Below are 25,822 nucleotides of genomic sequence, written 5' to 3'. Positions count from 1 at the left end.
TAATGGACCATCACATCAATACCAACGAGAACGGAACTAAAGATCCTTAAGAATGGAGCGAACATGACTTGTTCTAATACAATAAATTTGTTGAACCATATTATATTATATATCTACTAGATTATATTTGGTAAAGTGATTTATATTACAGTTACTCGTATTCGTACACTATAATGGTGATCCACTATAGATTGAAAGAAACTTGTGTGTGTGTTTTTTCTTATGAATTCTTCGAATTTATGTTTACCGAATGTTGTTTATTAGCACTGTGTTATTTCTACTTACGGAATAGTTTTTTTTAAACATTAACCAGTGTACAATTTATTATTATTTTTAATGATATTAACAGTATGAAATTTATTATTATTTTAAATAATATAAACACAGTATAGAGATCAATAATACGTGTTTTTTTTTCCGCAAACGGTAACCCCCATCCTGTACTGCACGCAGCCCAATGATGCTGCACTTCGATGATCGGACGAGAGTTGGTATTTTCAACATGTTACCATCGTTGACAAGTATTGTTGTTAATATTAACCCTTAAATATCTCAATGTATGAAAATTTATACCAGTTTCGGAAGCTCAATTCATAAGAAACAAGCTTTCTTTCATTTCTAGTAAATTATCGTTATAAAGCACGAATACCATTGGGAGGATACTTAATAAAAATCAAAGAAAACAAAATGGCGACAGTTTCTTTACTAGAATCGGAATGTTCACCACTGGTCGTTTTAAATCGTGCTTTTTTCGTCCTGTGTTAGATGAAATCGACTGGCAGGATAATTTCCACGCTCCTAGGTGATCCTAAACTCGAGGCTGTCCGGATCGTCCGCATGACAAGCTTGATCTTAAAATACGCGTGGCACGTATATTTTCGCGATCTCGCGTCGAGTCGTTCGTTGCTCCTGACAGTTGAACCGACGTCAATTCGTACGTGGAATCTAATGGACGATGTTTCGATAAACGAACGTTGCGATGACGTACGAAATCGATTGGACCGAAATCAAGCTGCAAAGGCTCGTCAAACGCGCATTTCTTAGAAACCTAATGCACGATTCAACAATCATTTCGTAGAATCTTTCATATTTCCAGAGAACGTTAACCCTGAAGCTGCCACTGAAATCTTTCAAATTTGGCGCCATTCGCGCTCACCCGGTAACCGAATAATAAAAAAAAAACTTTCGACGTGTACAAAATTCTACGAATATAAATATTTATGTAACCAACGTACGTGCCAACAAATTACTTTTTTACAGGAAAAGAGCTGTCCAAAAGAGAGAAATAGATTATAAGTTGGAATGGAAAACTCATTATTATACCGGGTGTTCGGCCACCACTGGGGAAATTTTTAATAGGAGATTTTAGAGGACAAAATAAGACGAAAATTATGAATACCAATTGGTTGATGAAGGCTTCGTTAAACAGTTACTAACGTTTAAAGTTCCGATTGTACTGAATTTTTTTCTCGAAAATGCGCAAGATTTCAGGGTTACGTTTATTCACCGAAAATTATTGTAATTGACCCCCGCAACCGAAAATAATTTTTCCAAAACGATTTGAAATTTTTTTTTCCGTTGAAAAATTTCACACCTTCTCGAATTTTTTTCTAAAAAGTGGGTCAGATTTTAGGGGTATGTCTGTTGACTAAAAATGATTGTAATCGACCTCTGCGAACAAAAATAATTTTTCTAGATCAATTTGAAATTTTTTTTTTCGCCGAATAATTTAGGCAGCTATCCCCTGTCGATTTTTTTTTAAAATTCCTTTTTCATTTTTAGCAATTTTGTTTGACGCCCTATAGAAAAGTTGTCTAATACTTTTGTGTATGTACCCATGAGCTCTACTGTAGAAAAAAGTTTCATTGAAATATATTCTCTATTGTAGGAGTTATGATCGTTTGAAAATTGGACCATTTTTATTGGGTTTTTCTCATATTTCGGAGTCAAGGATCAACTTTTCGAATATTTTTATGATTTGCACATATTCTCCACCAAAATACGCGTAGTTTGCTTTTTTAAACATTAAAATCGTCCAATTTGTTCACAAGTTATGACGTTTTAAAGATTCGCATGAAAATTCGAGCAGACATTTCTGGCTAGAAATTATATTTTCGGTAAGGAATTTTTTTCTCGAAAGTGAGTAGGATTTCGGTGTTATGTCTGTTGACCATAAATGCTTGCAATTGACCCCTGCAACTAAAAATAATTTTTTCAAGACGATTCGAAAGTCTTTTTTTCACCCAAAACTTTTACCTGCCTCTGTCGATTTTTCTTAAAAATTAGTTTTTAATTTTTAGCAATTTTGTTTGACGCCCTATAGAAAAGTTGTCTAATACTTTTTCGTATGTACCCATGAGCTCTACTTTAGAAAAAAGTTTCATTGAAATATATTCTCTATTGTAGGAGTTATGATCGTTTGAAAATTGGACCATTTTTATTGGGTTTTTCTCATTTTTCGGGGTCAAGGATCAACTTTTCGAATATTTTTACGATTTGCACATATTCTCCACCAAAATACGCGTAGTTTGCTTTTTTAAACATTAAAATCGTCCAATCTGTTCAGAAGTTATGACGTTTTAAAGATTCGCATGAAAATTCGGGCTGACATTTCTGGCCAGAAATTACATTTTCGGTAAGGAATTTTTTTCTCGAAACTGAGTAGGATTTCGGTGTTATGTCTGTTGACCAAAAATGCTTGCAATTGACCCCTGCAACTAAAAATAATTTTTCCAAGACGATTCGAAAGTCTTTTTTTCACCCAAAACTTTTACCTGCCCCTGTCGATTTTTCTTAAAAATTAGTTTTTAATTTTTAGCAATTTTGTTTGACGCCCTATAGAAAAGTTGTCTAATACTTTTTTGTATGTACCCATGAGCTCTACTTTAGAAAAAAGTTTCATTGAAATATATTCTCTATTGTAGGAGTTATGATCGTTTGAAAATTGGACCATTTTTATAGGGTTTTTCTCATTTTGCTGGGTCAAAGAACAATTTTTGAACTTGAAGAACAAGGATTTGAAATTTTTTAATTTTATCGTAAAATTTCGCACCTTCTCGAATTTTTTTCTCGAAAATGGGTAGGATTTCAAGGATATGTCTATTCACCAAAAATGCTTATAATTGACCCCTGCAACCAAAAATAATTTTTCCAGAACGATTTGAAATTTTTGAATTTAATTGGTAATAACTTTTTAACGGAGCCTCCATCAACAAATTGGTATCCTTGATTTTAGTCTTATTTTGGCCTCTAGAATCCCCCATTAAAATTTTTCCCAGGGGTGGCCGAACACCCTGTATAGATACTTTCCACAATAAAAAATTATTTTCCATTTGAACGTTAAGAGCCGCAGGTAACTTTTTGGCCAATCTAGCATTTATAGAGAGACTTTTGTTACGTTTCAAAACGACGTGATTCCGTTACCAGTGTTATGCTTTGTAATTTGTCCGTTTCGCGTGATATCGTCAATTTTTTTTACGATGTCGATCTTTCGACGGTAATGGTTTTTCCAGCTTTTACACTGATGTGTACTCGTCATTAAACGTAGGTGTGTCCACGACATACGGCCTGGTCGATAAAGCTTCCACGCGGCTATTCGTTTCCGCGTTGTCGATTATAAAATGCACTGTACATCAGACGAATTTAGCGCATGCGAACTTGTAGGCGCAATTGTTACGCGATATTTTCTGTTAAAAGCTACCGCGATCTATTACGATATTCCGTGACAACGAGTCCATCGATATTATACAATTTCTACGCAAATACGTGGATAATAACTGTTTATTCTCGTTAGTTAATCAAGCTAATATTTACCTTTTAATTGCAATCGAAGGCTTCCCCTCGCCGCGTCGACGTTTCGAATCCTCGATATTACGAACTATAACGTCACAATGCTTCTCACATAGTCCAACATAATCGCTGATGCATTCACTTGTTCGTGGAATCAACCGATTTGAAACCGTATCGCGAACAACGACTAATAGTCTTTAAAATAAATATTAATCTTCAAGTCTAAACTCTGCTGGAATACTAATCACCGGTTCATCAGTTCCACGAAGGTATCACGCTCGTGATGACGCAGCGAACAGCCACGTACATAATGCATTTTTTATGCGACTGCTGTCTTGATTCACTCTCGTTATGCAGTAATTATCATGCCTCTGCTATGCCAATCACAATTGTCTTCTGCGTGAACAAAATGGAGTTTCTTTATCGTTTAGCCGATCGTTGATGTTCCTTAATCAACTGAAAAGGCGCTAAATATTGTTAAGATAATCTCAAAAGTTTGTATCAATTATATTCCTGCTTATACAATTTATAAGTATAGCTTATACACGAATAAGTTTCTTTTTATATTTTAATTATTACATTTATGTATGTTTTATTTCAAATATGTATTTAATAAAATTGTTAAACGAAATATATCTTATATGAATATACGTTTATGTAATTGTTTCTTTCCTTCTATTTTCGCAGCTAAATTACGATTCACTTATTACTATTTTTATAGTACTTTCATACCTACTTAAGATAAATATTTATTCTTTCATGGCACTTTTATTTATACGTTAAACAAAAATGGCGACAGTTACTAAGCTCAGAATCGGTAATTTAAGAGATTTAAATATTATACCGTGACAAAAATGATGCAAAGAGTATGCTATACAGGGTGTTCGGCCACCCCTGGGAAAAATTTTAATAGGTGATTTTAGAGGCCAAAATAAGACAAAAATCAAGAATACCAATTTCTTGATTGAGGCTTCGTTAAAAAGTTATTAACCTTTAAAGTTCCATACTAACTGGAACATTTTTCGGCGACCAAAAAAGAACTTCAAATCGTTCTGAAAAAAATATTTTCAATTGCAGAGGTGAATTACAAGCATTTTTGGTCAAAAGACATACCCCCGAAATCCTAACTATTTTCGAGAAAAAAATTCAGTAAGTGGAGCAATTTTTCGACGAAATGAAAAACTTTCAAATCATTCTGAAAAAATTATTTTTAGTTGCAGGGGTCAATTGCAATCATTTTTGGTGAAAGGACATACCCTCGAAATCCTAACCATTCTCTAGAAAGAAATTCCTTAACGAAAAAATAATTACGAGCTAGAAATGTCTCCCAAAAATTTCATGCGTATCTTTAAAATGCCATAACTTCTGAACGGATCGATCGATTTTAATGTTTCAAAAAGCAGACAACGCGTATTTTGATGGAGAATATGTAGAAATTCTAACATTATTGAAAAAGTTGATCCCTGACCCCAAAAAATAAGAAAAACCACATAAAAATGGTCCAATTTTCAAACAGCCATAACTCCAACAATAGTGAATATATTTAAATGAAACTTTTTTCTGAAGTAGAGCCCATGGGTACCTACAAAAAAGTATTACACAACTTTTCTGTAGCGTGTCAAACAAAATTACTAAAAATGAAAAACGAATTTTTAAGAAAAATCGACGGGGAGTGGCTGCTGAAATTTTTCGGTGAAATTAAATAATTTCGGATCGTCTTGAAAAAATTATTTTTAGTTGTAGGGATCAATTACAAGCAGTTTTGGTCAAAAGACATACCCCCGAAATCCTATGCAGTTTTGAGAAAAAAATTCGTGTAAGAGCTGAAATTTTTGGTTGGAAAAAAAGAATTTCGAATCATCTTGGAAAAATTATTTTTAGTTGCAGGGTTCAATTGCAATCATTTTTGGTCATTACACATATATTCGAAATCCTAACTACTTTCGAGAAAAAAATTCAGTAATTGGAGCAATTTTTCGACGAAATGAAAAACTTTCAAATCATTCTGAAAAAATTATTTTTAGTTGCAGGGGCCAATTGCAATCATTTTTGGTGAAAGGACATACCCTCGAAATCCTAACTATTCTCGAGACAGAAATTTCTTAACGAAAAAATAATTACGAGCCAGAAATATCTCCCAAAAATTTCATGTGTATCTTTAAAATGCCATAACTTCTGAACAGATCGATCGATTTTAATGTTTCAAAAAGCAAACAACATGTATTTTGATGGAGAAAATGTAAAAATTGCAAAAATATTTGAAAAGTTGATCCCTGACCCCGCAAAATGAGAAAAACCACATAAAAATGGTCCAATTTTCAAACAGCCATAACTCCTACAATTGTGAATATATTTCAATGAAACTTTTTTCTGAAGTAGAGCTCATGTGTACCTACAAAAAAGTATTACACAACTTTTCTGTACAATGTCAAACAAAATTACTAAAAGTGAAAAACGAATTTTTAAGAAAAATCGACGGGGAGTGGTGGCTGCTGAAATTTTTCGGTGAAATTAAAAAATTTCAAATCTTTTTGGAAAAATTATTTTTAGTTGCAGGGATCAATTACAAGCATTTTTGGTCAAAAGACATAACCCCGAAATCCTACGCAGTTTTGAGAAAAAAATTCGTGTAAGAGCTGATATTTTTCGACGAACAAAAAAAAATTTCAGATCGTTCTGAAAAAATTATTTTTAATTGCAGGGGCCAATTGCAATCATTTTTGGTGAAAAGACATACCGTCGAAATCCTAACCATTCTCGAGAAAAAAATTCCTTAACGAAAAAATAATTACGAGCCAGAAATGTCTCCCAAAAATTTCATGCGTATCTTTAAAATGCCATAACTTCTGAACGGATCGATCGATTTTAATGTTTAAAAAAGCAAACAACGCGTATTTTGGTGAAGAATATGTAGAAATTCTAACAATATTGAAAAAGATGTTCCTTAACCCTGCAAAATGAGAAAAGCCCCATAAAAATGGTCCAATTTTCAAACAGCCATAACTCCAACAATAGTGAATATATTTAAATGAAACTTTTTTCTGAAGTAGAGCTCATGGGTACCTACAAAAAAGTATTAGACAACTTTTCTGTATGGCGTCAAACAAACTTACTAAAAATTAAAAACGAATTTTCAAGATAAATCGACGGGGAGTGGCTGCTGAAAGTTTTGGTTGGAAAAAAAGAATTTCGAATCGTCTTGGAAAAATTATTTTTAGTTGCAGGGATCAATTACAAGCAGTTTTGGTCAAAAGACATACCCTCGAAATCCTACGCAGTTTCGAGAAAAAAATTCGTGTAAGAACTGAAATTTTTCGACGAACAAAAAAAAATTTTTAATCGTTCTGAAAAAAATATTTTCAATTGCAGAGGTGAATTACAAGCATTTTTGGTCAAAAGACATACCCCCGAAATTCTGCGCATTTTCGAGAAAAAAATTCAGTACGGTCGAAACTTTAATTGTTAATAACTTTTTAAGGAAACCTCAAACGAAAAATTTATATTCTTGATTTTCGTCTTATGTTGGCCTCTAGAATCCTCCATTAAAATTTTTCCCAGGGGTGGCCGAACACCCTGTATAGATTAAAATTCTGAAAATTTGACAATTTTCCCTAACATCGACATGTTTGAACGCGCAGTGCTTACGGTTTGAAATTATCTTAATTACATTTTAACGGTTTCGCCTGGTCGATGAAAAAATTACCACGTTCGACCAAACAGTTTTAAATGGTTGACGTAACGATTATCATTTTCCCAACCTTAAAATACATTTCTGTAGGCTGTTATTGAAAAACAGTTCCCAGAACGTATCCTTCGACGTTCGCACGTGTTTGGGCCGCGAGGTTTTGGCGCGCCGCGAAATTTTCGGACACAGCTTCTATTATTTGGCCGATCTATCAACGTCAATTCCGGGCGCAGCATTTATTAGCGATGTTATTTCGAACAATCGCGCGTTCCCACGAAAACGAACCGATCGATCGATGAAAGTCACTGCGCGTGGGATTACTTCCGCGAATGAAAATTCAACAAACTCTGGCCGATGGAGCGACGACGACCAATATTATCGCGGGAAATCCATCGAAAGATCAATCTGCCGTGTACCAAGGATCAATCCTATCAACGAAATTCAGCCGTCGTAATTCGTGTTCGATTTTTAATTGGCACCGATATCGTTCGATTTCATTAAAATTTTCGCCTCTCGTTGACGGTTAATCCCAATTATCTTGTTTAACGTTTTTTTTTTCTAAAATTTTTCGTCTCTCCTCGATTCAACCTTATTCGATTTCGAACATGAACTCTCAACTTTGGATTGTTATTAAAACGTTAGTTGGAATATCAACTTTTTTATTTATTGCTTGATCCTTTGTATCTTTTGATATTTTTCCATATACGTGTCATCGTTATATTTTTTGTTTCGTTTTGCGTTTGTCGCGTAGCTTTAAAATTAATTCCTCTTGTATACGGGGTCGAAGATCACCGGTGACAGTTCGACATATTCACTTGATCGCGAAGAGAGCAACGCGAGAGCTTCGAATGGGTCCTTACGACAGCGAGGAAGGACACCGACTGAAAGGAAGGCTTGCAACAGATGCATAGTACTGTTGGGCATCGGGCCATGACATCGGGGCAGGTGAGTTCGAATTTCGCTAAGCTCAGGGCCGTACGATGCCTTCGAAGGACAAAGGGCGACTAAGGACAACCGTACAACGAACGCGTAATTCTGTAAAAATTAAATCCTCAAATGGGAATAGAATGAAAACAACAATGGCAAATCTATCGAAGAATGTGCTATACAAATTAGACATTAAAATGGAAACTGTGACGTTAAAGTGGAAACATAAATGGTAAACGAATCGAAAAATTCGTTTGAAGATAAAGTGCAAATTAAACGTTAAAATAGAAAATCCATAGAAAAGTCTAATTAATATGGAAACCATGTTAACAGATTTTTAGTTAAAATTTTAATTTTCTCCAGTGTGATATATTTCTGATCAATAGGATTGCCATTAACAGCTGTAATTTAATATAATTTTGTTTAATTTCCTCGCGATTAATTATTTATCACTAAAAAGGAGGAATTCGTTAATAAGTGAGCGAAATTGCATCCTCGATGCGTTCAATTCAATTTAATACTCGAATGTAAATTTAATTTATTCTACAAATTATCATTTCTATTAATTTAAATTGTTAATTGTAGAGAACTTATGTATTTATTCAGTTATAATTGATAACATCAATTTGTAGTAATTAGTAATTTACAAGTGGCTAATTATATATGTATTTTATTATATTCAAAACAATAGTATGATTTCACGATCACTGAATATAAACTATAAGTAATTTTACGAAGTGTTTTTTATTCCATCGTATAATTTGATCTCTAAGGAGTCATTATAGTTTGAGAAATACTCTTGCAAATTATGCTTCTGTTAACCAATTGTAAGAACAATTCGTTTGCGTTTGTTATTACATCGAAGAAGATTTAAACCAAAAGGTCGACATAAAAATTACCTGCCGAAGACCGTGTTTCTTTTAAAACTCACTGACAGTAAAATTTGCACAGTAGGCGACGTTCGACAAAAGATTAACAAAAATTGGCACAAATTTGTATGGCACGTTGTTACCACGACAAAATGGATTATCGAAAAGCGGATAAAAGAATCGTGAAGGCCACCTGCTTCTTACTTTACTACGTACCGGGTGACCAAAACGAACTTCTCAACTGTTGAACCAACTTATCGTACTCCAATTTATTTCGATTACTACGTATCTCCGGATAACAGCGGTCGAAGTTTGTTAAAAAGTTCCTGTCCCCTCCCTTGAGTGCCATATAATCGACGCTGGGAAGATTTACAAGCGATCGAGGACTGCGAAGAAACGAGAAAATAAAGTTCCCATCGCGTGTGCCAATTCTCTACGTGTTTTGCCAACCTAGTTTACAGCTATCGAAAGGTAAAACGTTGGAAATTTTTCAATGCGGACAATTTTTGTCATCAGAGCTAACCACATACTGATTTTACACAGAAAATACCGAATTAGAATATCAATGATCCAAACAGATTATAAATTAAAAACGTGAAACGTAAACTGTCTTATTTTAATTCTTTTTCGAGTTAAGTGTTTCGTAAATGCACGCGTATCGTCATCACGAATTTTGGAGTTCCTCCGGGACACCCGGTACATCGATACCTGTAGTACAGGTGCCGCCCTTTTCCGGACTGTTTTTCTCCTAGTCTGTCACAGGAAGAAGGGTGGACAAGACCCTCGTAACGGAAAGTTTCAGGCTGCTCGCGTAATTGAATGCAGAATTTGAAAAGAACGGAAGTCGAAAGATTATGGGAATGTCCAGTCGGATCACCGTGATTTACAAACATATTTGAGACACTTATAGCTACGATATCCCGCGAATGGTGAAAACAGTGAAATTTTGAAAAAATCGAAATTTTTGTCTGTTTAACCCCTTCGAAAAGTATATTCAGATTTTCATATAATATTATCATTTTCTATAAAATATAATTATAGTGAAACATAGCTTTTTAGAGTATTTGAATACCTAGTTACGAAACGGAGGATGAATTTCAATATTTGTCACAGTAAAGAAAGGAAAAAAACAAGCTTGGATATTAGGGATTTAGTGATTACTTACAGGAAGGATGGAAAACCTTATAAAGAGATTGGAAAGATTATTCTATAGAAGGTTGGAAATATTATTAAAAGATATGAAGATGGAGGAGGAATAAAAAATAAATTGGGTCGCTGTAAGAAGAAGTTATTAATCTCGCCGGAAGAGCGTTTTATAGTTCGTAAAGTTAAGGAAAATTCTGAAAAAGGTCTTCCAGAACGAATGGACTTTTTAAAAATTCATGTTTGAAACTACCTTTTTAAACTATCTCTAATTTTTATGTTCGTATACAGTGTGTTAAGCCATCCCCTGGGAAAAATTTTAATAGGGGATTCTAGAGGCCAAAATAAGACGAAAATCAAGAATACCAATTTGTTGATGGAGGCTTCGTTAAAAGGTTATTAACAATTAAATTCAAAAATTTCAAATCGATCTGGAAAAATTATTTTCGGTTGCTGGGGTCAATTATAATCACTTTTGGTGAATAGACATACCCCCAAAATCCTACCCACTTTCTAGAAAAAAATTCGAGAAGGTGTGAAATTTTTCGACGAAAAAAAAAAATTTCAAATCGTTCTGGAAAAATTATTTTCGTTTGCGGAGGTCAATTATAATCATTTTTGGTGAATAGAGATACCCCGAAATCTTGCGCATTTTCGAGAAAAAAATTCCTTATCGAAAATCTAATTAGGTGCCTAAATTTTTCGACGACAAAACAAAATTTCAAAACTGTTGAATTTAGCGGTAATTAGCGAGTCCGGGTATTGACTGCAAACGTTTTGTTTTATTGATTGCCTGTGGTGTGGGTTGTTTAATTCTGTTCAGCTGACGGGCATCCATGTTTTTCTGTTACAAACTATTATTAACTATTTTTCTATTTCGTCCACAATAAATAAATTCTAACAAAAACGTACTAAAAAAAATTATTTTTGGTTGCGGGGGTCAATTATAATCACTTTTGGTGAATAGACATACCCACGAAATCCTACCCACTTTCTAGAAAACAATTCGAGAAGGTGTGAAATTTTTCGACGGAAAAAAAAATTTCAAATCATTCTGGAAAAATTATTTTCGATTGTCGGGGTCAATTTCAATAATTTTTGGTGAATAGACATACCCCCGAAATCTTGCGCATTTTCGAGAAAAAAATTCCTTACCGAAAATCTAATTAGGTGCCCAAATTTTTCGACGACAAAACAAAATTTCAAAACCTACTAAAAAAAATTATTTTCGGTTGCGGGGGTCAATTATAATCACTTTTGGTGAATAGACATACCCCCGAAATCCCACCCACTTTCTAGAAAAAAATTCGAGAAGGTGCCTAAATTTTTCGACGACAAAAAAAATTTCAAAACGTACTAAAAAAAATTATTTTCGGTTGCGGGGGTCAATTATAATCACTTTTGGTGAATAGACATACCCATGAAATCCCACCCACTTTCTAGAAAAAAATTCGAAAAGGTGTGAAATTTTTCGACGAAAAAAAAAACATTTCAAATCGTTCTGGAAAAATTATTTTCGTTTGCGGGGGTCAATTATAATCATTTTTGGTGAATAGACAAACCCCCGAAATCTTGTACATTTTCGAGAAAAAAATTCCTTACCGAAAATCTAATTAGGTGCCTAAATTTTTCGACGACAAAAAAAATTTCAAAACGTACTAAAAAAAATTATTTTTGGTTGCGGGGGTCAATTATAATCATTTTTGGTGAATAGACATACCCCCAAAATCCTACCCACTTTCTAGAAGAAAATTCGAGAAGGTGTGAAATTTTTCGACGAAAAAAAAAAAATTTCAAATTGTTCTGGAAAAATTATTTTCGTTTGCGGGGGTCAATTATAATCATTTTTGGTGAATAGACATACCCCCGAAATCTTGCGCATTTTCGAGAAAAAAATTCCTTACCGAAAATCTAATTAGGTGCCTAAATTTTTCGACGACAAAAAAAATTTCAAAACGTACTAAAAAAAATTATTTTCGGTTGCGGGGGTCAATTATAATCACTTATGGTGAATAGACATACCCCCGAAATCCCACCCACTTTCCAGAAAAAAATTCGAGGTGTGAAATTTTTCGACGAAAAAAAAAAAATTTCAAATCGTTCTGGAAAAATTATTTTCGTTTGCGAGGGTCAATTATAATCATTTTTGGTGAATAGACAAACCCCCGAAATCTTGTGCATTTTCGAGAAAAAAATTCCTTACCGAAAATCTAATTAGGTGCCTAAATTTTTCGACGACAAAAAAAATTTCAAAACGTTCTAAAAAAAATTACGTTCAGTTGCGAGGGTCGGTTACAATCATTTTTTATGAATAAACATACCCCCGAAATTTTGCGCATTTTTGAGAAAAAAATTCATTTAACAGAGCGTCTATCAACAAATTGATATTCTTGATTTTCGTCTTATTTTGGCCTCTAGAATCCCCCATTAAAATTTTTCCCAGGGGTGGTTGGACACCCTGTATATTTTAATATTTTTCCGATGAAATATTATTTTAAAACGCTTCGATGCGGCTAGTTTCAAACAGAAACTTTAACGTACGAAAGTTAACAGTCTAGAAAGAAAATTCGAAAGTCATCGCGTTCGTTTTATCGTGCAGATAAGCCTTTAACGATGATAATTTGGACCACGATCTTAGAAGTATACCTATATTTTTATAGAGTTTTTAACAGATCCTACGACCCATAAAAACACCAATTTACATAAATCTCGGTTTCAATGGCCGAACGTAACGTTTCTTTATACTTTAGACTCTTGACGTAGAAATATCGCACTTCGTATAATTCCGCAGGATAACATCGATTTCTTGTTGCATGCAACCAAACGCAACGATGAGACCATAAATTATAATTTAATAAAGGATCGGTACACGGGGTATATTTATAAAGAAAATTTGCTAAGTTTACGGGCACCGTTGTTAGTTAACAACGTCTTCAAAATGCAATTTGAAACGTTCGCGCGTTAATTTTTCGACGATGCAGCTAGCTGAGATATAACTCTGCCTCCAGTAGCGTAGTTTATATATTCTCCGTTGTTTATAGCGCGTTAAAACGTCGCAATTCGTTTCGGAATGAACAACCATTTTCCATTTCATAATATCTCGCGAAAAGAATTACGAGGAAAAGCAGCCGTAAACAGCAATCGTAAAGCGCAGTTACGCCGTGCTATTTCACGGGTAACGATTAAAAATTGAACAAAAACATATTTTCATATCGTCGATGCGAACTATGTCTTCAAACGGTTTGATAAACTTTGGAATGTTTCCATGTTTCACGCTACGATGCGAACAAATCTCGAGGACGTTAAACTATTTCAAATAATGTCTTCAAACAACTTCAAACTCGTCGAAATGTACAATTATAAGAAACTAATAAGGAATAAAATAAGAGATGATAGTACAATCGATCTAAGAGTGAAGAATATAAATGGTAAAATAATTTTGTACGATTTTATTCCGGGTCTTCAAACACTTTCAAACTTATTGAGACACGAGATTTGTCCTTTAGTATAGTTACCGTGATTTCTAAATTATTGAGTATTTTTGTATGGAAAAAATTGTGGATGTTCCTCGAATATGGATCTAAAGATACGCGTTGATATTTGATACGAAGATATTATACCGTTTCTCCCAAAAAATTCCAAAGAACCGCTGAAAACATTGCACTCGAAATGTACCGTGTTTAAAATAAATGTAAAAGATACAAGCGAAAAAATAACTTTACCGAACGAACGAAGATGACTATGATGTTTCCTTCGCTTCTCGCGATTCGCTAGCGAGAATATGTTCCCACAGACTATCGCGTGCGTTAGAGAATAAGATTGTGCTCCTCGGGACAGCGTGGCTGCTTCCGGCGCAGATAATACCGTGTGTAGGAAGATATAAACACTTTTCACGATAACAGTCTACATTCTACGCGTTCTTTTCACCTCTTCAGGCCTACTCTACATTTTAATGCGGATAAAAAATTAACCCTAAAACGACTCCATACTATTTTTCAATGTAATCAAGGGGTTGCAGGCGACTTAAGGGAGTATTGCTGTCTAGGCTGTCATTTATTCGGTCTTATTTTGTGATTTTTTTTTTAACGACAGGTAGATTGTTTTGTAGTGACATTTTGCAGATATACAAGGTGTTCGGCCACTCCTGGGAAAAATTTTAATGGGAGATTCTAGAGGCCAAAATAAGATGAAAATCAAGAATACTAATTTCTTGATGGAGGCTTCGTTAAAAAGTTATTAATATTTAAAGTTCCGCCAGTACTGAATTTTTTTCTAGAAACTGGGTAGGATTTCGGGGGTATGTCTATTCACAAAAAATGATTGTAATTGACCCCCGCAACAGAAAATAATTTTTTCAGAATTAATTAAAAATTTTTTTTTCGTCGAAAAACCTACCCCAGTCGATTTTTCTTAAAAATTCTTCTTTCATTTTTAGTAATTTTGTTTGACGCCCTACAGAAAAGTTGTCTAATACTTTTCTGTAGGTACACATGAGCTCTACTTCAGAAAAAAGTTTCATTGAAATATATTCACAATTGTAGGAGTTATGGCTGTTTGAAAATTGGACCATTTTTATGGGGTTTTTCTCATTTTGCGGGGTCAATGATCAACTTTTCGAATATTTTTATAATTGCTACATATTCTACACTAAAATACGCGGCGTTTGGCTTTTTGAACATTAAAATCGTCCAATCCGTTCAGAAGTTATGGCATTTTAAAGATACGCATGAAATTTTTGGGAGACATTTCTGGCTCGTAATTATTTTTTCGTTAAGGAATTTCTTTCTCGAGAATGGTTAGGATTTCGAGGGTATGTCCTTTCACTAAAAATGATTGCAATTGGCCCCTGCAACTAAAAATAATTTTTCCAGAATGATTTGAAAGTTTTTCATTTCGTCGAAAAATTGCTCCACTTACTGAAATTTTTTCTCGAAAGTAGTTAGGATTTCGAATGTATGTGTAATGACCAAAAATGATTGCAATTGACCCCTGCAAACGAAAATAATTTTTCTAAAACGATTTGAAATTTTTAAATTTAATTGTTAATAACTTTTTAACGAAGCTTCAATCAACAAATTAGTATTCTTGATTTTCGTCTTATTTTGACTTCTAGAATCCCCCATTAAAATTTTTCCCAGGGGTGGCCGAACATCCTGTATTTATTCGTCTTATAGGTATGTACAGTATTTTTTTCATCAAAAAATATTAAAAATTGCAAGAGTTATAGCTTCTTGTTTAAAAAAACGCATTTAAAATGGCTTACATGATATTTCAAGATCTAGTAGACCGATTGACTTCAAATTTGGAGAGAATATTCAGCAGACACGCCTTTATAGCTGGAACTAGAGATTTAAAAAGATATTGAGTTTTACTATTTTTTTTTTTGATGCGCTAAAGACAATTGAACGATTAACAAATAGAAATTCGAAACTTGAAGCGTCGCCATTTCTTTATTTATCAGTGTTTTGACTTCTCTTTAGTTCCTACTATAACTACAACCTTCCTTTTGAAGATACTTTAACCCCCTCTGTTTCAAATTATCTGAAATCCTGGAAGCCATTGGAGCACCTTTTCCAAAAGAGCCATTAAATAAGAAGTTATAATTCCCACGATTTTTAATATTTTTCCATGAAAAAAATATTGTACGTGCTTATAAGATGAATAAATATATCTACAAAGTCTCAGTACAAAACAGCCTACCTATCGTTAGAAAAAAAATTACAAAAAGGGCCGTGAAATTGACAGTCTAGACAGCAATACATCCTTAAAACGTTATTTGCTACTCTCGAAACAATCTTTTTCTATTCTTCTTTGGATAAATATCATCGATAACTTTAAAATTTTATTATACTTATCGAATCTCAAACGACTCGAGATACGCCAAGAATATTTATTTTAATCAAAAGGAAAGATCCAGATCAAAGGGGGTTAAATTTCAATGGAACGAATGAAATGCATGTAACGAGGTACTTCTCGATGGTGTTTTCGCATGCTTTGACGTTCGTACAATTTACATGTTTTCCAACTAAATCTTTTCAAATCCTGCTTTAATGGCTGTCGATATCTCTATCAACTTCGTTTGACATCTCATTTCATTCGACTCTCTTTGTAACGCAACTTTTTCACAAGACTCTCCAAGCTCGATTATTATTCTTCATTTCCAACAAGTAAGACTTATAATAATTTAAATGGTACTCGTGCGATCAAATTTTATTTTCTGCCCCCTTCTAAATAACGAAACATCAAATTAATTTTTAATTCGTTCGATTATTATGTGTTTCATGTAAAATTGCAGATCAGGCTCTCGAATGTAAAACGTAATCATTGACAAAAATGGCCCCTGTTAAATACTACTTTTAATCTCTGTATCAGAGAAAATAGAACAAATATTTAATTTTCTTTCTAAACTAGAATCGATTACTTCGATGAACAATAGATATTTGCTGTTGATAAGACGTATCAGATTGCTTGCTAGGAAAATGTTCTACGACTAGGATTTTCAAACCTTGGAGCGAAGAGCGAAACGAGACTCGAGCTGAGTAATTACGGAGGAGCTGGAAAGTGGAGAGCTTAATTGAACGCGTGTGATTTCGAGGGACTGCAAACGGGTAATAAAGATAGAGAGAAAGAAAAGAAACGAGGGTAAAGAAACCAGCGCTGAATCCTCCGAAAATTTTCCTTTAATCTCAATTTGATCTTTAATCGACGCGGTGAGAGACGTCGGTGCCTTAAATCTAGTGTGTATTTTTACTCAAGAGAGGATGAAACCTAATTTTCTGGAAAATCTGAGCAAAATTTCACCGCCCTTCTTCGCGATCGATCGACACACGCTGCATAACTCAGGCGCGTAGAAAAATATCAATTTTAAGAGAAAAATGTTTCGTGTTCTCTTTAAGTAACGAAATAATTGTTATATTAGAACTAATAGAAAATTTTAATAGCTTCGTTTGAGCCCTGATTACGGCTAATGTGGAACAAATTTAATTACATTCGTCACGATAAACTACTTTGAAATTCATATTATACTTCGAATTCTTTTATTTCTTACTCAGTTTGCATTTGTAGCGAAATTGGAAGAATACACGCGATGAATTTAATCACTGTTGTAATCATGATTTGTATTCAATCTCGAATACACTTTCACTGGACGCTCAGCGATTCAACGACTAACGACACTGTAAAACCGCATCGCGAATCACTTTCTTCGGGTCTATGTACAGTTCATAGAATTTCTTTTGCCTTTAAACGTGCCAAGATAGCGAAACATCAATTTACAGATGCCATAAAATTGTTGCAAAGACTTTTTGCTATTGCGTTCCTGCGTATAATAGTTCCGGGATTTTATGCACGCTTCTTGGACGAAAATCGGTGGATCCGGTCGATATTTAAACGGTGGTTTATGAAAGTATTTTACAAAATCTTCCATATATTATACTTCCGATATTTGAAGCAAGGATAATACGAAATCGTCGTTATTTCTTAAAAGTCATTTTAAAGCTTGTAATTTAAGAATTGTTATGAAAAACATTTTCGATGCTAAATTTTGCAATTTTTTTGTTTTAACGATTCGAACTATAAATATTTGTAAAAATTGAATGGAAACGTGATGAATCTTGTAGAATTATCCACGAAAGCTAAAACTTTTACGCAGCTGTTGAAAGGTTAAACACGAGGTCGATTATTCGAAATATTAATTGTAAGGAATGTATTATGTATTAGTATTTATTATTCGATTATCGGAAGAAATTTATTAATCGTATGTAATATAATGAGTTTCGAATCACACACTTGCGCGTGTATTATGAATAATGTATCGTCAATAACGTGTACTATATGTTTCAAGATAAAACTATGCTCACTCTACTGACGATCGAGCCAGAGTTAAACCGCGAAACGAATGAAATTTTTATTTGATCGTTCCAATAAAGATCTACGCGAATTAAAATTAAAGTAAAATAAATTTTATTCGCCTGAACTTTCCAAGATATTGAATAAACTGGATATCACTCTTAAATATCATTCTGGGCATACCTTTCAACAAAGTTTTTACATTCCTTAACATAATTCAATTCTTTTTCCACATGTTACTAGAAACGTTAACTTTCATTCGTTTTTACAAGAAATTGTACTAGAATGATTCTGTGTGAGAAGTAGAATATTTCTGTATATAACGATTTCATGTTTATACAAAATATCCAATAAACAAAACTAGGAAAAAGACTGTGCTAGACGATTTTCACTATATATAAAATTTGTCAAAATTGAAAGTAAAAATATGTAAAAGATACTATTAAAATTCTTGCGAGCATTACAAAGTGTTGGGTTTTCCAAAACGAGCGATAGAACTTTTAATTCAAATAAAATAAAATCTACAAAATATAATTTGAAATACGATATTATTTAAATTACAATCACGATTGTGTTTAGTGGAGTAAATATAATAATTAATCAATTTTCGATGATTGACATATACAGGGTGTTCGGCACCCCTGGGAAAAATTTTAATGGGAGATTCTAGAGGCCAAAATAAGACGAAAATCAAGAATACAAATTTGTTGACTGAGACCTCGTTAAAAAGTTATTAACAATTAAATTCAAAAATTTCAAATCGTTCTGGAAAAATTATTTTCGGTTGTGGGGGTCAATTACAATAATTTTTTGTCATTACACATACCCCCGAAATCCTACGCACTTTCGAGAAAAAAATTCCTTACCAAAAATCTAATTAGGTGCCTTTTTTCGACGAAAAAAAAAAATTTCGAATCGTTCTGGAAAAAATATTTTCGATTGCTGGGGTCAATTACAATAATTTTTGGTGAATAGACATATCCCCGAAATTCTACCCGCTTTCTAGAAAAAAATTCGAGAAGGTGTGAAATTTTATGACGAAAAAAAAAATTTCAAATCGTTCTGGAAAAATTATTTTCGATTGCCGGGGTCAATTACAATAATTTTTGGTAAATAGACGTACCTCCGAAATCCTACCCGCTTTCTAGAAAAAAATTCGAGAAGGTGTGAAACTTTAACTAATAACACGAATGATGTTTGTTTCGAAATCGTCGACAGTTTGTGGTTTGCTAGAACAAACAAGACTCAACATGGTCCCACAAGAAAAAGTCTAGTGATGCCAAATTGCAAGATCTTGAGGATCAGTTGGCCTATAAATACTATAAACCCAATTTTTGTATCCCACCTGAATGTTTGTTTTAAGATTTTGACAGTTTATGGTTCGTTGGAACAAAGTTCAACATGATCCCACAAGAAAAATTCTTGGGAGCATTGTACAATCGACCAATTTGGAATCTCTGTAACAGTTTTTCTTACAATAGCAATATTCTTTAATTCTCTTGCACTGGATTGACACGTTGAAGCGTGTTTGTCGACTAAACCAAAGAAAGGCCAGAATCGTGAGTTCTGTTTCTTCTAATAACTTTGCTAATAAATTTGAATAATTTCAACGCGTTGAGCGACCGCGTATCTTTCCATAATGATTTGAAACGATCCAGCGAGCAACAAGTATGGCAGCCATGACAATTGAAAGTTCTAGCGCTCTTGTTGGAAAACTCGATAGAAAATGATGCAAAGTACACGATGTATAAGTCGAAGTGAGAGAAAGAGAGAGAAGAAGAAGAAGAAGATGAAGGATAATAAAAAGAAAATAAACGTACCCTCTACAAATACATCCAGGCTGGACTAAAGCGCCCAAGGGCGTTTCCATGAAGAGCGAAAGCCGATCTTGCACGCTTTCCGACGGGCGAATTAGAGGAAGTAACGGAGCCTTGGCGCGTGAAAATTTCTTCCTGAAAACACGCCGGTAAAACGCAGAAGGCGCGTCGTTGCACCAAATGTAGAAACCGGTTTACCACTCTCTCTCTTTCTCTTTCTTTGAGATGCACCAAGGTCCTCTACCTTTGCACCGTGTGTCCCTCAAACCTCTCCGTCCATTTTCGTCGTGTCTCGTCCTTCCACTGGCCGCTCTCGATATCTCGCGAAACGATACTGTTTTTTTTTCTCGACCGCATCCCTGCGGCGCACCGGCTTTTTCACGGCTGAAAACTTCACCCTCCGCTGTCAGGCATCCTCGCGCGTCGCCGAAGCTCGCGATTCACGCGATTTCATTCTTAAAGGCGATCGTTTTACGCGACGATATCTCTGTAATCGATCGATCACGGTAGAATTTCATTCCCCATCGAAACATATCGCAAGTTCCGTTTAAAAAATTGAAATAAGCCAATATAGCTATGGGAGGATTTGGAACGATTCGAATCTGTAAAACGGCTTAAAGTTTCGAAGGATTAACAATGCTTTATTCCACGTGAATATTAGTGAGCGATCTATAGCCTATATGTTCATTTTTTTTATTACAATTGAAATACAATTGTTACTTGCCATTACAATTTGCAACGATGCAAAATTGAGTCACAAATAAAATAATGTGAATAGAATGATATAAAGAATTTGCAAATTATTATTTTCTAGGAAAGTATTACTACGTAAATTTCTTTGTGCTTTTGTTTTTAAGAAACATCACGAACACCCTGTTATTATCGCCTCAAATATGCTCGACACTCGTTTGACGATTTCTTATCACTTATTTCCGAAGGGATCGCCAAAATGGCGAATCGAAATGGTTAAAACTCGCGTGGAGGATCTATTCTGTCATTAAATAGGGAACTACGTTTTTTATTCGTGAGTTTTACGCCCGAGGGAATGTACTCGATGTCGCTAGAGCGACACCTGTTTCCTATGAATGTATCTCTTTGTGACGCAAAGTTATGGCAACGGTTAGGTCGTAACGTCCTACGCGGTTCCGGTGACCGAGCTGACTGAACAATTTCCGTAACGTCCCTGAAGTGATTCTCGAAGTGACTGCACTCTTTGCGACTCTTTTCGCCATTTAAACTTTCCGGTGGTCCCTCGAGTGGTGGAATAGCTCGCGTTATACGCGGTGAATATTTTACGCGAACGTCGAACAAATGACTACGTTTAGTCGATGGTTGACTAATAAACCCAGTTATCGTTGCGACTCTACAATTTCTATTTCATCGATGGTTTCTGAGGCATAAATTACAGGAAATTGCATAATTAATGATTATCGATTTGAATTCGAGACCCACCGAACTGTTAACACTGCTATACTCTAGATAGTAAGACACGAAGGACCAAGGTTCAGAATTAAGTAGTTTACACAAGATATAATGTTTATTTCTCACGAATACACAACATGATTAGTGAAAAGCCGTGTGTATGTTATTACGAAAATTATTCGCGCCGCGTGCTTGCACTTTCACTCGTCACTGTTTATCGTTACTCAATTTCGAGTAATCCCGTTTCATAAACAAATGTCACGAACAACGAATACAAATTTTATCTACGTTATTTAATTTATTAGTAAATTCGTTTGTAAATTAACTTACTGGTAGTTTACAAACGCATCCAAAGTTCTAATTCGATATTCGTGAATAAAATTTGCCCAACCTTTTTACCCTTTTTCAAACATATATTTACGTTTATCGCTTCTAAATATTCTATGCGCTATCCTGACTCCCCAACGTAGTTAAAATTCCTCAAAGTCGTAAAAGATTCCAAGGAACACGAAACACCGCCCTTCGTTATTTTGAAATATTAGAATACTTAATAACAGTGACAAATATTCGAATGATTTCATCTCTGGAAGATGGAAACTGTCCACCTAGCCACAATTCCGATCGTTCCAAGATTATCAGGGTTCTAAACGCTGCGTCTAGGAGATGGTAAAGCGATTAACCTGCGAAATCCTGGGACAAGGAACGCGTCGATCGATCGAGAAGCCAACGCACTCTCGAGGATTCGCGACGATCCACGCGGTCCTGTTATCGCATTTACGATGATTCGATTCGTCGATCGAGTTAACAATGTACCACCGAGTTACCAGAAATCCTGGCCAGCGGAGGGCGATGGTTCAATCGTGCACCGTTGTCGATCGATTCGACCGGCGTTTCAATTTTTCCGCCAATCTTCCCGAACGCTCCGACGCCATGACGTTCTCGCGATCCGCACGGAAAAAACGTCGTTCAAGGATCTGTTTATCCCAACGTTCATCGAGACCACGACGACGCGCACCATTTGACACCTTAACCACGCGTAACCGATAAGTAAACGCACAAATCCTCCGACGATTCACCTGCGTGCACCGATCCACGCTCGCCGGGCACTGTCGATGGATCGCGATCTTCGACGAGAGCGAAGATCCTCGCGGCGGAGAAACAACCGAACACGCGAACGATCGTGGACTGAAAGGCTCCTTAGACAAGCGACTCGGTGTAGCCAACCGCGTGATCGGACACGAGGACGTAAACAAAGCGTGGAAGACGATTGGCTGAGACCCTACCTGACCATTCAGGTATGTCAGATTCACCGCGAAGGCACCGTGACTATCGTTCGAATCCCGGGAACCTTCGTGGCTTGTTATTATTGACGGTTCGAATCTCAACGATCAAGTTTTTTTTTCTGAGGTCCACGAAGAACCACTTTGAACACGATTCGCAGAACGAAACCTTTGAAATTTTGATGTATTTTGTGACTATTGAAAATCTTGGATATCTTGAAAAGTAGTCTTAACTTCCCATTCTGTTTTTTAAAATTTTGTATACTTGTTTCAAAGAAAGTACGATTGATACATCCTAGGATTTATCAGTATGAATTTTGTACGACTACTAATTATAAAATTGTTACATTTCTTCTAATGAAATGAAGTCATCCAAGCAAACTTTAAATAGAATATTGATAGTAAAGTGATGAAACACCTTGAATGAAGGATAATGGTACAAAAAAATTTGCATGGCAGATTCTACAGGCCAAAATAAGACGAGAATCAAGAATAACAATTTGTTGATTGAGGCTTCGTTAAAAAGTTATTCACACTTAAAATTCCATACCGATCGGAAGATTTTTCGACGAAATTAAAAAACTTCAGATCGTTCTGGAAAAATTATTTTTGGTTGCAAGGGTAAATTTCAATAATTTTTGGTCAATAGACATAACTCCGAATTCCTGCGCACTTTTGAGAAAAAAATTCGAGTAGGTGTGAAATTTTTCAACAAAATTAAAAGATTTCAAACCGTTCTAAAAAAATTATCTTTGTTTGCAGGTGTCAATTTCAATCATTTTTGGTCAATAGACATAACCCCGAATTCCTGCGCACTTTTGAGAAAAAAATTCGAGTAGGTGTGAAATTTTTCGACAAAATTAAAAGATTTCAAACCGTTCTAAAAAAATTATCTTTGTTTGCAGGGGTCAATTTCAATCATTTTTGGTCAATCGACATAACTTCGAATTCCTGCGCATTTTTGAGAAAAAAATTCGAGTAGGTGTGAAATTTATCGACAAAATTAAAAGATTTCAAATCGTCCTAAAAAAATTATTTTCAGTTGCAGGGGTCAATTGCAATCATTTTTGGTGAATAGACGTATCCTCGAAATCCTACTCACTTTCTAGAAAAAAATTCGAGAAGTGAAATTTTTCTACAAAATTAAAAGATTTCAAAACGTTCTAAAAAAATTATCTTTGGTTGGAGGAGTCAATTTCAATTACTTTTGGTCAATCGACATAACTCCGAATTCCTGCGCATTTTTGAGAAAAAAATTCGAGTAGGTGTGAAATTTTTCGACAAAATTAAAAGATTTCAAATCGTTCTAAAAAAATTATTTTCAGTTGCAAGGGTCAATTACAATCATTTTTGGTGAATAGACATATCCTCGAAATCCTACTCACTTTCTACAAAAAAATTCGAGAAGGTGTGAAATTTTTCGACAAAATTAAAAGACTTCAAATCGTCCTAAAAAAATTATTTTCAGTTGCAAGGGTCAATTTCAATCATTTTCGGTCAATAGACATAACCCCGATATCCTCCGCACTTTTGAGAAAAAAAATTGCGTTACGAAAATTTAATTTCGGGCCAGAATGTTTGCCAGAAATTTCATGCGAATCTTTAAAACGTCATAACTTTTGAACGAATCGGACGATTTTAATTTTTCAAAATGCAAACTACGCGTATTTTGGTGAAGAATATGTGGAAATCGCAAAAATATTCGAAAAGTTGTTCCTGAACCCGGTAAAATGAGAAAAACCCCATAAAAATGGTTCAATTTTCAAACAGCCATAACTCCTAAAATAGTGAATAAATTTCAATGAAACTTTTTTTTTGAAGTAGAGCTCATGGGTACCTACAAAAAAGTATTAGACAACATTTCCGTACAGTGTGAAATAAATTTAGTAAAAATAAAATACGAATATTTAAGCAAAATCGTCAGGAGGTAGGTGCCTAAATTCGACAAAAATAAAAAATTTCAAACCGTTCTAAAAAAATTATTTTCAATTGCAGGGGTCAATTATAATATTTTTTGGTGAATAGACATATCCCCGAAATCTTACTCACTTTCTAGAAAAAAATTCGCGAAAATGTGAAATTTTTCGACAAAATTAAAAAATTTTAAATCGTTCTAAAAAAATTATTTTCAATTGCAGGGGTCAATTACAATCATTTTTGGTGAATAGACATACCCTCGAAATCCTATGCACTTTCGAAAAAAAAAATCCTTATCGAAAATATCATTTCTGGCCAGAAATATCTGCCTCTCGTGTAGGTGGACAAATATTAATCATTTTTAACAACAATTTTGTTAATAACTTTTTAACGAAACCTCAATCAACAAATTGGTATTCTTGATATCTGTCTTATTTCAAAACCAAGTTCCGACAATAATGTTTCAACATGCAAAACAATTGCCTTGCTAAACTCGAGGATACACAATGTATAATTCTCAGAACAGTAACAAATGCACGTTTGAAACGAAGAAATCCGGAAGAATCTCAAAGTTAACTCAGTCCTCGATGAAATCACTAGTTGTTGCAACAGTTATAAGAGAATGGACAATCGCGTCAAAGACTTGGCAAAAAAACAACTTGTGTATGAAACCAGTCTGTCTCGAAGATTGCACAGGAAGCATCCCAAGGACTTTCTATCTTAACGAGACACCAAGTTTCAACGGATCTCCACGGGTAAATATCTTTTTCGTACCCTAACAAATGTGGATCGATACCTTCTGTTCTATTACAGTGACAAACAACTTTCATCGGAACATGGAAGAAGAAACATCATGCTAGAAAGCAGGTGCAATTATCGCAGAACAGTAGGAAATTGTGTCGTTAAGTTTCTTCGGAACTTGGAGTACCCAGAGTTGCTTGTTTCCAAACCATGAAATATACCGAACTGATACTCGTAAAGTTAAACAACTAACAACAGACGTGAGAACTCAGTGGATGCCAGCAGCAGAGTGATTTAGTATCATCGTGTTTGGATAAAACAGTAATCGAACAAGTTTGTAACGGTACGTTTGAATATGATCTCCAGTTCCGATACTTTCGTAGT

At 34.6% G+C, this 25,822-nt stretch overlaps 1 protein-coding gene across 6 annotated transcripts in view; it reads right to left on the bottom strand.

Moving 5' to 3' along the window:
• Wake (ankyrin repeat and fibronectin type III domain containing protein wide awake) overlaps positions 1 to 25,822 on the bottom strand; it is a 225,862-nt gene that overhangs the window by 47,838 nt on the left and 152,202 nt on the right. The window contains exons 1-2 of one of the 6 annotated variants that reach the window (XM_076769206.1): positions 22,325 to 22,473; positions 20,082 to 20,469 (exon numbers count right to left, since the gene is read on the bottom strand). The exons of 4 other annotated variants lie outside the window; for them this stretch is intronic. The gene's annotated coding sequence lies outside the window, so the exon portion shown is untranslated. Of the gene's footprint in view, positions 1 to 3,813; positions 3,933 to 20,081; positions 20,470 to 22,324; positions 22,474 to 25,822 lie in introns of those variants that run through there. One more of the 6 variants, XM_076769207.1, reaches the window with a different exon arrangement.

Source organism: Colletes latitarsis, chromosome 7 (assembly GCF_051014445.1).
Source record: "Colletes latitarsis isolate SP2378_abdomen chromosome 7, iyColLati1, whole genome shotgun sequence".
Taxonomy (NCBI): domain Eukaryota; kingdom Metazoa; phylum Arthropoda; class Insecta; order Hymenoptera; family Colletidae; genus Colletes; species Colletes latitarsis.
This window is presented reverse-complemented; position numbering and strand designations above follow the sequence as displayed.